The 16,932-nt window shown below is 42.4% G+C and overlaps 1 protein-coding gene across 1 annotated transcript in view; it reads right to left on the bottom strand.

The window, feature by feature from the left end:
• The window catches only part of TSPAN4 (tetraspanin 4), a 364,602-nt gene extending 356,422 nt beyond the window's left edge, over window positions 1-8,180 (bottom strand). The window contains exon 1 of the mRNA XM_050337173.1: window positions 8,087-8,180. The gene's annotated coding sequence lies outside the window, so the exon portion shown is untranslated. The remainder of the gene's footprint in view (window positions 1-8,086) is intronic.
• Window positions 8,181-16,932: the final 8,752 nt, after the last annotated feature.

Genomic DNA, 16,932 nt, shown 5'->3' with positions numbered 1-16,932 from the left:
GAAATTGTCCAATCTTAACTTCCATTTCAAATGCTAATTACTTTCCAGAACACTACCCTGAATTTTTCCTAGCTTCCACAGAGGATGAAAAAAAAAAAAAAAAAAAACCCTAAACATGTGTAGAGAACTTCATCTTTCCCTTTCTAAATTTATATGGATTATGTAATTGCACTTTTAAAGGACTACAGCAAGTGACTAAAAAAGAAATGCAGAATGAACTAACAATACTTGTGACAGAGCAGGGAAAGAATGCTTTTAAGAGCAGAAGAGCACTTTCTACCCCCCAAAAAAACTTGAACTACAATTGAATATGTGAAATTATTCAAGGACAATGGGATTTATGGCAAATTGTCTTAACAGCTGAGTTTATGATATACTCTAAATGATGTAAAGGATGCCAAGAGCACAAGGATGGCTGTCATCTCAAAGATGCATGCACTTAAAGACACATATTTTCTTAACGTATATATATCTGATAAATTATATACATACAATGACAGTGTAATCTAGCAGAAGGGGCTCACAGGCATTTTCTAAAGGCAAAAGCTTGTCACTGTGAAAGGATTTATTAATTATTATAAATAAAATTATGATTATCAAAGTTAAATGCCTGGAAGTATTTTGCCAAAATCATTTAGCTCTGGACTAAAACTCTAAGAGAAAAGGAAAGAACAACTCATTTTCTCAAGGTAGGATTTCAGTTAAAAGATTCAAAAAGCAGCTTATATCCACTGGTACTTGTTTTTTTTTAAAAAAGGGACAGAGCATTCACTCAACTGACTTTAGGACAAATGTATTTGTATTACTACACCTTTAATGAAGACTTTAGAGTAAGGCCCTGTGAAGCAGAAGAAAAACAGTACTTATGCTGAGAATAACACAATGGTTCCCCAGCAGAGGCTCACAGGGCCATGACAGATGTGTGTAGCCTCTCCAATAAGCAAAATTACTGCCTTCTGAATGCGAGAACAGTGATGTACAACAAACAAGGAGCTTAGCCTGCCAGAAACTTTGTGTTTGGCAACAGTTGATTGTTCCCAAAACATTAGAAGCCACTGAATGAGAGTATATTACAAGAGACAATGTGGAACAAAAACCAGAGACCGGGAGAGCACAAGGAACAAAATAAAATAAAATAAAATAAAAAACAAACAAACAAAAACAAACAAAAACAACAACAACAACAACAACAACAACAAAACACAAACACACAAAAATCACCCAAACTACAGCCCCCCTGACCAGCATCCTAACAAGAGTATTTCCAGCAGTGAGGGTGTTAAGCCACATCATCCCTTCGGGTGGGTTTTGGGACCACAAGCAGCCCTGTGCTACCGTCACTGTAAGCCCAATGGCTAAGCAGTGAGAGAGAGTGTCAACAGAAGGGTTTATGAAATACACGAGCTCAGCAGGGCCGGGCACAGTGTCACTGCCCCCAGTTTAAAGGCAGATCCAGGGAGTGGTTGTGCAGTTCACTCACGGACAGGCAGTGTGTGCCTGCAGCACAGCCAGGTAACAAACCCCGACTCTGGGCACAGCAGGCTGTGCCTTGCTCACAACCACATCCCACTGGTGTTCAGTGCCAGCAGAAGGAAAACAGCACTACACCAAACAGTGGGAGAAATCCCTCATCTTCATGATATACAAAGCCTGAAGGAATGCGCATTACAGAAAGATTTAGTTTGCTGGCATGAAATCAAATGTATAAACCCAAGATTATTCACAAAGATCAAGACAACCTTCAAAGAAGCCAGAAATCCAGGGGGAAGCAAAGTATTTCCAAGTAGTTCCACTTTTCTCACACAAGCTAGGGAATCTCAGAGAGAGGGTCATAAATAATGGACTTTATTTCCATTCTTTGCATATACTCTTGCTGGTGCAATGCCCAGTGTTATCTGGAGATGGAAGCTGATAATGAGCCATTTTTGGATATTCAAACATACCTTAGAAGGGACTTTTTCTTGGAATATGAGTGTTTGGTTTCTGAAATACAAACCATTGTAATTAACTGATTGCTTTACATAGTCTACAAGTATAAGAGCACTTTAAGAAAAATCATATTTCTGATAATAAAAGCCTCTGTAAACTAACAAAGAAAGGCATTTCAAGATGCAGTGACTGAAGGCAGCCTATTCAAATTAAGGTACCTAGTTAAACATCAAGTAACTAATCATTGACAGAACTCTCCTAGAGCAGAAAGAGTCACCATTACTTAATGTCTTCAAAGCAAGACCAGAGGATTCTTCTTAAATACATATATGACCACACTTAAGTCACAGTTAATGGTTGGATGTTGAAATGAGCATTAATGAAAGCAGCCATTTCTCAGACAGGCTTATCGTGAGCAGTTCTGCTTACAGCAAAATTCAAAGACGATTTACTGAATTGAGAACAGGTTCACAAGAGTGCTGATAAGAACAAGAGCCCTATCTCAGGAAAGTTTGGCTCATTTAAGCTGGCAAAACACAGCACAATAGAGGACAGAATCACTGCCTGCAAATACACTTGAGGAGAGGAGCTGCAAGAAATGAGAACAGACATTTAAAGCATAGGATTTGCTTGGTAGAGAAGGGAGATATACCAACCAGGAACGCTTCTCAGCTGGAGGTCAGAGAAATCTGAATGTGAAGTAGCTGGGATCTGGAGCAGCCTCCCAGTGGGAGAAGTGGAAGAGGAGAAGAAAGCAGATACAGAGAGAACCTGGGAGTCCACAGAAATGGCTCCTGCCCCATGCTGATGCATCAGCAGCAGGGAGTCTTCCCAGGACTGAGGCTTGGAAAGTCAGGTTGTCCTTTCCAGCTCTGAGCTCATACATGGAGTTCAATAACTCGGTAACCAGTTATTATTGGAAGAGAAATATTTATGTGTTTCATGGGGTTTTTTCTGTATATTTCTAAACCAGAAAAGTTTTTACTTTCTTTAGGTGCAAATATTAGCATTGTTTTTAATCACTTCTCCAATAGTTCATGAGAAAACACAGCAGGAGGAACACATGGCAAGAAGAGGTAATTTAGGATCTAATCTTGAGTAACCTGTCAGTCAGACAGGACAGCACGAGCAGCTCTACACTCCACCACCAGAGGTGGACTTCACAGATGTTCCATTTTCAAGATCCTTCAGATATTATCAACAGGGAGAGGGAAAACTAACAGGTACTGAAGAACCAACATCGAAGCACAAGAGATTCAAAAAGCAGCAGTGCTCTGCAGTGGCCAGGCAGCACTGGCTCCTCAGATTATCAGTCAATCTCAAAGTTTGAAGTATGTATCCTTCTTTCTAACAGACTACATCCACAGGCCCTGGATTCAGCCACCCTTTCTGCAGCACACCTAACTCAGTAACCATGTGAAAGTTAAAGCCAAAGTCACATCAGCCTAGTAAAGAAGCTGTTTGAGTTGCTCTCGCTCTCTCTGCTTCAGAACCAGCTTACCATAAAACCATCAAAACATAGATACTGGGACTCAGGAGAGCCAGGTTACCCTCCTGACAGTTCACCCTAAGCAAAAGTCATAAGCTTTCCATAACCACTTCATTGTCTCAGAGGCTCTCACTCTCCCGCTCTGTACACAAAGCTTCCCCTTTTCAGAAAGTCTGAAGAGACTCAAAGCTGTAGTGTGAAAACAAAATCGTGTGTTAGTGATCTTTAAAGTGACTTAATAAAGCAGTTTCAATTCCACCCTTCCTTCCTTCCAACTCCACCCTCCCCTTCAAGAGGGAAATTTGTTTGGGTTAATATGGAGGGGAAAAAAAGCAAGCTAAAAATAGCCTCCTTTTGCCTTAAAAAAGTTAAAGCTATGAATAAACAGCCTGAAACAGGAATGCAGCTAATCTGCCCACCAAATTCCTACAGTGTTTTCTTGTCCAGCTTTTCAAAACATTTTCATAAGGATCAAACACACAGACTTACATCTGCAGAGCCAGTGGTATCCCAGAACGGCCTGCTTTCATGCTCGTAAGGTAACTGGTTTTGGCATGGGAGGGATGGTTTATGAGACTGGATGAACTGAGGATACAGTCTATGACTGCTAAGTACTAGAATATATGAGCAATCTTCTTGCATCAGGAGAATTAATATGAAAAAAAAAAGAAAAAGAAAAATGCACCAAGAGAACACAAAAACATTTCTTGTTTCCCTTTACTGTACAACAGATAAACTGCATTATCTCCTAAAAATCTACCTTTCCAGCAAGAAGCATTCACACTGTTATCTCTGTCTTAGACCCAAGCCACATCTGTCCCTGACAGCAATAGCTGCCAACACTGAAAGAGCAGGGTGATCAGCCATCCTTTTCACCCTGGGCTGGGAGCCAAAGCAAGGTCGGCTTATGTATTTGCAGTGCAAAGCCAAAAACCTCTTTATTCTGTTCCCTATGCTATGCCATTAGCAAGCAAGAAGATCAACCCCAGGGTTGATCTTTGCAAGGTTGATCCTTGCAATCTGAATATTTGAACTCAAACTTGATTCTACCCTATGCCTCTTCACCTGTATCACCAGTGAGCTTCGGGTAATGCCATAAGAGTCACATGCACCATCCCATCAGTGCACACAGAAGCCTCTTGGCAGAGTCGCCTTTCATTCCCAGTTTCCCATAGCATGAGGCATCAGAACATGCTGCTGTGCAGCGCTATAGACACTGCTATGATACCTGATATGAGTTACATTTTTAGAAAGAAAACCATCTCCCTCCTCTTACAGCAGATGAGTCCTCTGAAAGGAGAAAGGAAATGTCTCACTTTCATCTCAGACTTCAGAGGGAATGTTTTATAGCTGTCAGTCCTACCAAGGTCTTTTTCATTGACACACCAGGGACAGTAACTGTTTTGAGGTAGGCTGTGCAGCCATGAAATAGCCAGGTTCTGAAAAGAACTTCGCCTGGTGACATTTGGAAAGCAAGGTAAAAGACTTTTCTGTGACCCTAAAGTACATGTTGAAAGCCAATATGCAATAGGCAGTCCAGATAAGTTGAGCAGATGTGACTACAACAAGGCAAAACCATATGAGGGAACAAAGTAGCACTTGCTACTGAAATCCCAGGTGAGGAATGTGAACCCAAGTTGTCTGTAGCCTCTGGTGTCCCAGGTCCATGAAAGCACTGTCACTCAGAGAGGTGAGACACACTCAGTGATCAGAGTGGGATGGTGGATACTGGGATCTCACTGTCATGGTATACAACCCTACATTCCCTATCCATACACATTACTCATCATCTCATTTTGACTGCTAAAAAGACTTCAGGAATACTATCCAGGCCGCACAGAAATGTTAGAGAAAGACGTTCTGTTTACCATCAGTTCCTATCCAAGGTGGAAGTGCCCTTTACAGACAGAAAACTAGCACAGAGCTCTCTATCATACTACTGATATACTGATACTACTCTGAATTCTCAGAGGGAATCTGCAAGTGGATCAGGTAGCTGAAACTGGACTTGCAGTGCTCTAAATCAGCTACCAGACCATTCTTCCAACGGGCGCATCCACCTGCACATATTTGTGCCGCTTCCTCCGAAAGTCTGGTGGCTCAGCCAAAGAACAAGCAAGTCAGAGTAGAAAGTGCAGGGTGGTGTGGGTCAAGAAAGCAACTGCATCGGCAGGGCTCCAGCATCCACTCTGCATCCAGCATTGCACCACGGATGACCTGCTCTGCTCAGAGCTTTGCTCAAGCAAGTGCAACTGTAGACTCCTGCCTTCTCACGGGTGCAGTAGCCAAATGCTGTAGCACACAAAAGGTGTTTGACATCACTAATCTCCAACCTCATCCTTTGTTGCCAGCTAGTTTTAGCAGATCCAAGTGGAGGTGGCTTACCCAGGTTCCACAGGGATTCAGCTTTCCCAGGGCACTGTAAACAATCAGAAGGGAACAGACATCAACTCAGGAGAAATAGAAAGCAGACTTAAGTGCATGGAAACAATCCCACTTTTGATCTGAAAGCAGAAAAATTCAAAAAAACAGCCTAGGATTTTTTCTTTGCAGAAACACAAAGTCTACAGTTCCTTTACACTCAGCTCAGTGTATTTCAGATTGTGCACACAGTCACTGCTCCCAGTGACAAGCCTGTACAGTGACTCTTAAGAAAACACCCACAATCACTACAAATGATTTGTCAGGAATACTAATTAATATAAACCAAAATGTCTTTGCCTCAGTAGAATCAATAGATTCTGCCAAGTATCTGTCCACACACCAACAAGCTGCTCCTTTGAGCAGTGTTGTCCATCAGCTGATACAGGAACATCTCACTTAAATCCCTTCTCCTTCCTTTATTTTATGCAGCTAAAATTCATGGTCCACAGTAAGATTCACCCATCCATCCATCCATCCATCAGGGAAAATGTCTGCAGACAGGTTCAAGTATATGAGTGTTTAACAGGGGAAAGGCCTGGGGGAGGACAGGACAGGGTACCATAGCCAAGTTCTGTGACAAGATCACACTACCTTCAACAGCGGCAAAGCTCGCTCACAGGTTTACTAGAGGACCTCAGAGGAGAGTACAGAGACTGATCTCTCCACAGCTCCTTAGCTTTTTTGTGATTAAACCAGTTACTTCTGCACAATATTAAAACAGAAGGAAGGAAGGGCCAAGCTAAGCACCTCATACGATGGTGACATCTCCATCACACCAGCACCAAGTGCTTCGTACTTGGTTACAGAGGAAGGAGCGGAATTCAAAGAGTTAAGAAATCTCGATTGCAATTATCAGGAAGAACAGTGGTAATGCAAGGTACAACCATGGCCCTGATCAATATTCCTAATACAGAAACTACACATCTCAGGGCATGTCTGCAGCTCTGGAAGCGGTCTTCCAGATGAGCAGTTGTTTTTCCCTTCAACTCGGCCTCACTTTTAACCACTCTTGATTAAAACGATTACTTTCACTCAATATTCAATTTCTGACAGGTAATATTCTCTACATATGTTGCACGCTGGCTCCATCCTTCCAGGCAAAACACAACAGCTCCCTAGAAGCAACCTTTTTTATTTTACGAGTCATGTATAATTTATGCATCCACAACACTGACATAGGCTAGAGATACACATCGTGCCAAAATCATCTCTTATAAGCTTTCAACAGATTTGAGGGGCATTTTCCTTAACCACTTACAGGGTTTTTTTTGTTCATTTAGTCCTCAAGTTTTCATCAAAGCAAACATTTGCACACGCATAGATGTGCTCCTACCCTTCCAGTCTTGCAGATGGGAGAGCTGAATATGTGAGTTGGGTATGCCCTGTGCAGAATCCAACGAGGTAAATAGTTGTCTGAAAACCAGAGATGGCTTTGCAAGCAATTGTTACGCAACTGTTTTAAAAGGTGCAAAATATTAAAAGACTAAAATCACCTGAGTGTGTTTTACTGAGTTATGGGCAGAGGAAACATAGGCAAGTTACAGGGACATTCACAGACAGCTGCCAGGAGTAGGGAAGCATTTCCTTCACTGCATTTCCTTTAGGCAGAAGCTAAAAGAGGGAATGAGGATTTTCAGGAGTTTTCATCTGGTATCCAAACAGCACTGAATTAGGTCCCTTTCTTACACTGCTGAGAAAAGTCCACTATCTCATTTCAAGAGTGTATCTAGGAATAGACTCAGGAACATTCCAGCATTGAGTCACCCTCTCTTTTCACCTACCACTGCTGTGACTAGATCCACACAGGTATGATGTGTTTGCTTCTGGCACACTCAACGAGTAAGGAAGGTTAATCTTCTTTGCCCAACCCATACTTTTCTTTCCTCTTTTTATTTAAATAAGTTTTTCTTTTTGAAGCCATTCTCAGGAACAAAATATTTTGTTCAACTCTCAACTTGGTTATTGGATGAATAACCAGAACACCCACTCAAAGCACATAGTCTTTGATCATCCCCCCTACAAGGTATGGAGGTGGCCAGAAGAGTTTGCAATGATGAGCTTCCAGTATGCACTTTTGGGGAGTGGGAGGTGCGTGTATCCACGTGGCCTGGGATTCGTAAATTAAAGCTTTTTGCTGTAGTAAGTGAACTGACAAAGTATAAATATAGACAAATATAATTATCACAGATTCCAGTTAACAAATCCTCACTGGAGAAAACAAGAGTGTGTGTAGGAGAAACTCACTGTAATTGGTGTTTTTGCAGATGACACAGGAGATGCAGTTGGAAGGAGCTCTTGATCTCTCACAGCAATAACAGCTGGCCCTTCAGTGACACCACTGCAAGACACAAAACAACAGATTCATGAACAAAACAGGCAGGTGGTGATCAGGAGTCACTTCATAAACAAACTGTTTGATCCAGGATTAATACTCCCTGCTTCACAATCCCCTTCCCCTCCCCTCTGTACTTCCACACACACTCCTCAGCCTCGATGGAGTTTGTTACTAAAATGAAACTCAGGTCACCAAATAAATATTGACTTATTGGAGAAGATCTCTTCTAGCACATTTCCAATACATAAATAAACAAATAAATATATAAACACACACACACAAATTAAAGTGACTTTTTGACATTAAATCCCCTTACAATGTAAGAGTGAACATGAAATGGCAACAGACAAAGGCATGCTGGGCATGCAGAGAAAAGTCCAAGTAAAGTGTGTGTACAGAACAGCACCCTGTAATTTATGGTCCATCAGCAGCCCAAGAAACAAGCTTTGTGGGTCCTAGGGAATAATGCACAGAAAGCATTATTCAGAAGAGAGCATGGGTTTATGTTTCCTATGCAGGGAGAAGGTCACAGCAAGGAAGTGTAAAATTAAGTAAAAATTTCTAAACATTCAAGTTTCTGAGACTGACAAATGCCAATGAATCAAGCTCAGTTGGTGGAAGCAGTTACTGCAGCAAATAGCCACGAATCCAGCAGCTTCTGCTGGTAAAACCAAGTGAAGCTGCCCAGGGAGAAGTTTACAGCTATATTCAAATGCAGGGCAACATCCAAATGCACGATCAGCCAACGTGTAACTTCTTAGCTCTACCTACAAAAGCAGCAATAAGGTCTGAGGTGCAAAAAAGAACAACCCCTTTCTTTTCCATTGCAGCTTTACAATTATAGTGGATAATGAATTACACCACCATTTTGCGGCACAAGATTTTTGTTAATGCATACATTTCCTTAGCATTAAGTTTGGAACTACAGATAGATTTTATAGCTAAGCCCAGTGGAATTAGCCTCACTGTAAATTACTGAGGGTTAACTATTACATCTTTACTGACCACAGGCAAACAAGACAGCACTTTATCTACCCACTTGAAAGACATTTGGTCTGCAGATGAACTCTGCCTGGCTTGCCATAGGGTAACTCCTAGGATTTTTTGTGCTTATTTTTTTTAATTTTGCTATTTCAGGTGCTTAATGATATTAATTTCCAGATGGTCTAGAAACCTAACACACCAGCAAGCAGACTATATCCCTGTTACGTGCAGCAGTGCTGTTCTCTGATGTTTTACTGTCACATAAATCAAGCTGGCCCCAAAGAGGCATCAGGAATGCATTCCCAAAGCACTATTTTATTTTGATTTTTCTAAAACAAAGAACTAAGGAAGTAGGTATCAAGTGATTCTTTAGAAGAATGAGCTGCCTGATGATTTTTAGATTTGTTTTTTTATCCTAAACTTGACAAATACCATAAGCAACATCACCTTTTAAGGCAAAAGGCAGCTGAAAGCAAAATCCTTCTTTTATGCCAGAGTGACTCATAACAGCAAAGATTCTTCCTAGAAAAACAAACTCAATCATAAACTAAGAACAAGCTAGAAGCCTTAGTGATAACAATTCAAACAAACCCTTTTTTTTCCCCCAGGACTTTTGTGGGCTGGTTTGGCTGGTTCAAGCAGGTGCTCTTGGCTACTGCAAAAAAGAAAAAGAGCTAGACAGACCCCTGGCCTGGCCTAGTCTTATCATTCATTTGCATCCCTAGAAAGTACAGTAAACACAACACAGATGGACAGGAACACATTTCATGCCTTATCTTTTCTACAGGAATGCAGGAGGAAGTATGTATCTGAAGCTATATCTACACCGCAGTCACATATGCTTTCAACACAGTCGACAACCAGCTCAAGAGATAAGGCAGAGAAGATGCAGAAGCATTCACACATCTGCCTCCAGCAAGCCCCTGTAGTTGTGCATAACCCAGTGTCTTCATCAGGCCTGTTAACAACGCTAATGAAACCTGGGTCACGTAGGGCTGTTCACGCTGCAGCCCTGCCTCCTGAAACACGGGCTGTCGCTGCCATCACAAGTGGCAGCATTATCCTAATGAGAGGATGTGATCTCGGTAGGCTGCATTCAAATCTACTCCTCAAATCTAGAAGACATCTCAAATCCTGCTCTTTGAGTAGTATCATAGTCATTGCACAGACTTCCCTTAACCTGTCCAACACGTGAGCTCAGGAAACTACATTTTCAGCAAAGAACATGCTGACACCACCAGCAGAGAGACCAGGGCTCTGCTTCCCTCTCCACAAATGACCTGTATAGCCCCAGGCAAAACATTTTGTATGCTTGACCCTCACTTCCATTCCAAGGTTGATTTTTTTTTTTGTCTCCTCTTTTGGCCAGGGATCATCTTTTACAAGATGTTTATGTCTATTTATCACGTGTTGCTGAGCACAAGGAGGCCTTTAAGCATTAAGTTTAATAACAACAGGAACCTCAGCTGTAGTATAACTCCAATTAGAGTTACAAGCACCCCCTCAAACCCAGATACACCAGACATCCTGCTCCAGAGACCAGAGCCATGTGTTTAATCTTTCTGTCCTGGCTTGTGTCAAATGCTTCCCAGCTCTCTGGTATGTCCCACACCACCTGGAGTCCATCTAAAAAACTGACAGCTTCCAACCACTTAGAAGATTCTTTTTTTTCCAGGCTAACTTTGCAGGTTCTTAAGGGAGGAAACTACAGCTTAGCAGGAGCAGGTGAATTGAGTCCTAATGCCTAAATTCAAACTATCTGATGAAAGATCTGTCACAGACAGCTCAGCTTTACAGGAACTTGGACACCCTGAGTTACACAAGAGTCCTGCTCTCTGAATTCTTGCTTTGAAACATCTCTCCTTGCTCTCCCCACTCCTGCATTCCTTCTTGGGCATTCCCCCCATCAAAGATAGAGATTAAGGTGACTTTCTGCTGTAACCCAGAAGAGCTGTTAATTTGGGCTTATATTTATTTGCATATTGGTCAAGAAACCTGGTTTCCAGATGTAGGACACCTCTCGGTGCTCTACTACTTTCAAGAGCTTGCTGATACATCACAACATCACAGAACGGTTGTGTTGGAAGGGATGCTCAAGATTGTCTCGTCCAAACTGCCTGCCATGGGCACAGACATCTTCCACTAGACCAGGTTGCTCAGGGCCCCATCCAACCTGGCCTTGACCAGTTTCTCTGGAAAATCTGTTCCAGTGTTTCACCATCCTCACAGTAAAGAATGTCTTCCAAATATCTAATGGAAATCTACTCTCTTTCAGTTTAAAACTATTGAACCTCATTCTATCACTACACTCCCTGATAAAGATTCATCCTTGTCTTTCCTGTAAGCCCTCTAAGTACTGGAAGGCCACTATAAATTCTCCCCAGAGCCTTCTCTTCTCCAGGCTGAAAACCCCCAACATTGTCAGTCTGTCCTCACAGGACAGGTGCTCCAGGCCTCTGGTCACCTTTGTGGTCCCCCTCTGGACCCCCTCTAACAGGTACACATCTTTCTATGTTGGGGGTCCCACAGCTGGACACCCCTCCAGGTGGGGCCTCATGAGAGTGGAGCCGAGGGGTAGAACCACCTCCCTTGACCTGCAGGCCACACTACTTTGGATGCAGCCCAGGAAACAGCTGATTTTCTGGGCTGTGAGCACACATTGCTGGGTCATATTCCTTTTTTCATCCACCATTACCCTCCAAAGTTCTCCTTAGGGCTGCTCTCAATCCGCTGTTGCCCAGCCCATATTTGTGTTTGAAAATTGCCCCAACCCATGTGCAAGACTCCAGCCTGTGAGTGAGTATCCCTCAGGATGACATCCCTTCCCTCCAGCGTTGTCAACCACACCACACAGCTTGGTGCCATCAGCAAACTTGCACTCAATCCCACTGTCCATGTCACCAACAAAGAGTTTAACTAACAGTGGTCCCAATACAGGCACCTGAGGGATTACACTCATCACTGGTCTCCACCCAGACACTGAACAACTGACCACTACTTTCTGGATGCGACCATACAGCCAATTCCTTATCCACCGAGTGGTCCACACATCAAATCCATGTCTCTCCAGTTTACAGACAAGGATCTCTCCGGTCTAGAGACAAGGATATAATGTGGGACAGCATCAAATGCTTAGCACAAGTTCAGGTAGATGACATCAGTTGCTCTTCCCTCACCCACCAACTCTGTAACACTGCCATAGAAGGTTACCAGACTTGTCAGGCATGATTTGCCCTTAGTGAAGCCATGCTGGCTGTCACTCCTTATTCTCCATGTGCCTTAGCACAGTTTCCAGGAAGATCTGCTCCATGATTTTGCCAAGCACAGAGGTGCAACTTACCAGACTGCTGAAAGGCAAAGAACGAATGTAGCAGTTAGGAGACACTTGTTACCATGATATGCTAAAATTGCCTTTTTCATTCTTCTGAGCTCAGTCAACAATTCTTTTTTCTTCCCCTTATATCAGAAAATAGCTTCACCTTTTGAGGCAAGATGCATCCTGTATACAAAGCTGCAGCCATTTGGGCAGCAATCCCAAGAAATTGACTCATTATCAACAAAGACATCATCAATAGCATTTGATGGTGACCTTAAAAAGGTGGGAAGGCTTTGCTGTGTGGGTCTTCTGGCATTGCAATAAGGCCTCTTTTTGACAGCGTTCACATAGATACCCAGAGCTAGATATCACCAGGGACAGTGGGAAGCTGGGAATTGTCCCAATTTCTGTCACAACAGCACACTGGGCAAACATCTGTAGTGCAACTCAACTTCCCTGTCTTGAAGAGAACGCACAAATTCCTAGCCCCACACAGATTAGACACAGCAACCGTAATCAGTGGTAAGGGGTACTTTTCAGTCTCTGCTCTGATTTTAACCACTGCAACCACTTCAGGAAATTTAATGACTGCCTGTAATCTGCTTGCATTAGCACACAGTGCCTATAAGAAAAAAAAAAAAAAAAAAAAAAGCTATTCTCTGAAGTCCTACAAAACACAAGAGGTTGTTGAAAGTGTATTTTAAAGCAGATATGAGTAGTGCTTGCTCGTTTTTAAGAGAAAAAATACAAAAAAGAAATGTCAGCAAGTTTCTCTACCACCACCCACCAGTCTCCTACCTATCCCTTCTTTTCTATGTTGTTGTTTTGGTTTTTTTTTTAATTAATGTTGTCTTTTTTGCCCACATGCTCTCCCCTCAAACAAAACTCCACTTGACAACTTGCAATTATTGGAAATCTCTTCCTTCAGTTCCTATTGCTTGATGCAAGACAACTCTCCTGTCGTGACCATACCCATCACTATCTATTAAAAAATCCAGCAAAACTGCCAGGTAAGCTATCTCCAGCTGATATCTTATATATATGTTATATATATATAAAGCATAGGGGAATATATAAATAGTTATTCCCTTCCAACTCCTATTTTAGGATTTTCTGAACTCTAGACTATTCTTATCTTCCTTACATCAGCATCAAACCTGACAACCATATTCCTGCAACGTTAGTTCACTTTTGTCTCTGGAAACCACTGGATTGATTTTACTATTGGAGTTACTCTTTACTATGTCCAGAATATGCAACTGCAGCATGCCTACATGGATCAGCTCTTAAACTGATGAACACATGTGACTTCCACTAGAGTTAGTGCAAACAGCAGATTGTCGCTCAGGCACTCTGCCCTAAACATCCACTTGCACTCTGCATCCCTCCTGTGAGCTTGACAAGGCTTTGTTAAATATTTGCATCCTGTGTTTCTGCTTGCAAAGGCATCTGTGCTCAGCACTTAGCACTGACAGGCTGGAAGATCTGTGATCCTCCTCTGGCTGTTCCCAAGTCTCAGCCTAACCGGTGAGCAAGTCCCCTCTTCTCATGCAGAGGAGCCTTTCATTTTTATCACTTTTATTCCCAAATACAGTGAAAAAAGATGAGGCTTTAAGGTCTTTCATATCCTGGGCACTCTAGATGGAATAACCAACAAAAACAACCCATATTTTCGGTAGGATGAGAGGCCTCAGTGCATTCTAAGGCAGTTACTCCTCAAAGCAAGTAAACCTACAAAGGAGGGTGAAACACAGCTGACTCCTTCCTGAAGGCCTCTCTGCATCAACCACTGCTTTCCATCATTGTCATCTAACTCTCAGTGTCTGCCTTTGTATCTAGTACTACTAGATCCCAAGAAGATCTCTGCAGCACATGCTACACCTCAGAGAGCACAGGAACAGCTCCCATGACAGCTCCTTCTGCCAGAAGGGAGAGGCTGTCTGAAGATGATTATTCGTCATTCAGATACTATTACGACCAGAACTAATAATTTAATAGTTCTAATATTCATAATTAAAGTGATTAGAAGTTCAAAACATGAAACCATTATTAAGGTCAGCAGCTTTAAACTTGGGTTTCCAATTTAGCTGTTAAGCCTAAAAAAAAAAAAAAAAAAGAAAAAAAAAAAGGGAGGGGGGCTGATTCTCCCTGATTAGTAACTATGAAAACATATAGATGTTTAGATTAAAATACCCCATACACTGAAGTTCAGCACGCAAATTTAAGGAAGATATATCACCATTCATTTATCTAAGAAGATATGCAATAAATGATACATTTATTCAAATTTCATTTTTTCCTGTTTGATAAGAATGAATTATGGATTTGCCTTTTACTAAAGTTGGGGAGGGTTTTTTGTTTGTTTGTTTCTTCTTTTGTTTTGTTTTCATTTTTTCTCTGTTTGTTTAACTTTGAGTGTCCTTGGAGGAAAACTGATGTTAAGGAAACTTCCCTGTCTGACCACCCAGAAGCCACTCTGTCAGTCACACACCCATCACCCCAAACTTTCACTGCTGGGACTGAAGCCCCTTCACAGTCGGGCAGTTCCAGTGATGTGATGGGTGCCCCACTTGACTCCTGCATATCCCACACTCACAGTCAGGCAAGTTTCCCTCACTGGCTCAGACCTGGTTTTCCCACAGCAGAGTCCCAGACGCCTGGCTCCTTTAAGTCATTTAATTGTGGTGCAGTAACACAGGAACAGCTCGAGCTGGTGCCTCTGGGGAGGGACCCCCATCAAAGGAATCCCCGGGGTTTTGTACTCTCACAGTCCCTGTGCCCATTCCAATTTGGTCTGGGGTATTCTCATTATTTATTTGGGTTCTGCAGACTCTCTGGGTGAGTGGCCACTCCTACACCCTGCACCCACCAAAAGTCCCACAGGTTCCTGTGCCCTTTGTCAGCATCAGGTCATGGCCCCTTGCCTGGTGGTCCCACCATTTCTCTCCACCCAGAGCACAACCTGCAGCTCACACTGCAGCTGCACATCAAGCTGGGTGTATACCTCAACAACTGAAACCCAATTAAAATCTGCAGAAGCAGCATTTAATTAAACTGCCCCAACCTTGATGACTCACCAAGAGAATAAAGTACGCATAATGAATTTTGCATTTAAAATTGTTTTTAAAATAGCATTATCTATAATGAAAGAAAGAAAGGAAAGGTGACTGGTTCTATTAGAATAAAGAGAATATCTCACCATCCCTGCTTCACTCTCTCGAATCCCTCCCTCACCTAAGCTATATGGCATTCTCAACTCCCAGTCAGTCTCACAACTTCATAAGCTGTGGAACTACTATTGCTGTAGAACTTAAATGACAAATATTCTCCCTAAACCTATAGAATAGGCTATTGCTCTCACAGATTATCCTGGCACTGCAATGAACTCTTTTTCCAGACAATTAGGCCATTGATTTCCTGTGGTTCGACCACCTTCATTTTCCTTTAAAGCCCTAGCCAAACCTGCACCAGTAAATACTTCTTAATTTAAGTGCTATTAAATGGTTAGGGGAAGTTTAAATCTTGACCTGATTTGTCATTATTTCAAATTCACCATTGAAAAGGTTTCTTTTTGGAGAATACATTTAATTGTGTATCTATGATCACACACACACACACAAATACAGACATAGCACTGTTTAAGTGCATTGATTCCAGTACTCATCCAGCGATTCTTAAAACTGTTCCAGGGCTTTCAGAAACAGAGGGTGTTTTTAAAATACACTTAGCTCCTGAAATATACTCCCAGTGGGCATAGCCAACTATTACCCACTGTAAACCCTTAAACAGAGATAAACAGGAGGTATTTTCTAAAGGAGTTATTCCAATTCCCAAAGAGCTGACACATCTCTTAGAGTATCCCAATATTGCACACATTTGTCCCTCTGTCATCCTTATAAGCATAAGAAGGACTATCCTTCCCATGCTGTGATTGGTACAGACCTGAGACACTATGAGCATGGCAAAATCAGCAACAACAGGATCCTCCTCACTCTCCAAGCTCCTTCTGAGCAAGGGTAATACACCACTTGCCTGGGCTCACTGATAGTTTACTATCTAGGTCTGGGGTCCCACCACACTCTTTCAGAGGTGTCTGTGGCAGGACACTGAGTCACAGCAGCGCTTCAAGCCATCCTGAGATCATTCACAACACTGGACATCATGCCAGAAAACAGAAGTGACCTTCCCAAGGAGTCTGCTGCAGAGTTAGGAGGCGAACAAAGTGCACCCTGTTCCCAGTGAGCACCCAGCTCCACAGGGAGCGATGGCCAGCTATATGTCATCCCACAGGCATGCCCTGAGCAAACACGAAGAAGCACCTGAGGAGGAGCAAGGCAAGACAGGAAAATCAGCCACCACAGGCAAAGGAAATTTTGATGGTAACAACAACAATTTACATGTCACTTAATTTCCTACCTCAATCAGTCAAGTGAAGTTTTCTAGTGCTGTAATATC

The sequence above is a fragment of the Myiozetetes cayanensis genome, unplaced genomic scaffold (genome assembly GCF_022539395.1).
Source record: "Myiozetetes cayanensis isolate MyiCay16 unplaced genomic scaffold, myiCay2020 scf6-25, whole genome shotgun sequence".
NCBI classification, from domain to species: Eukaryota; Metazoa; Chordata; class Aves; order Passeriformes; family Tyrannidae; genus Myiozetetes; species Myiozetetes cayanensis.
The sequence above is the reverse complement of the archived record's forward strand: the minus strand, read 5'-3'. Positions and strand labels throughout refer to the sequence as shown.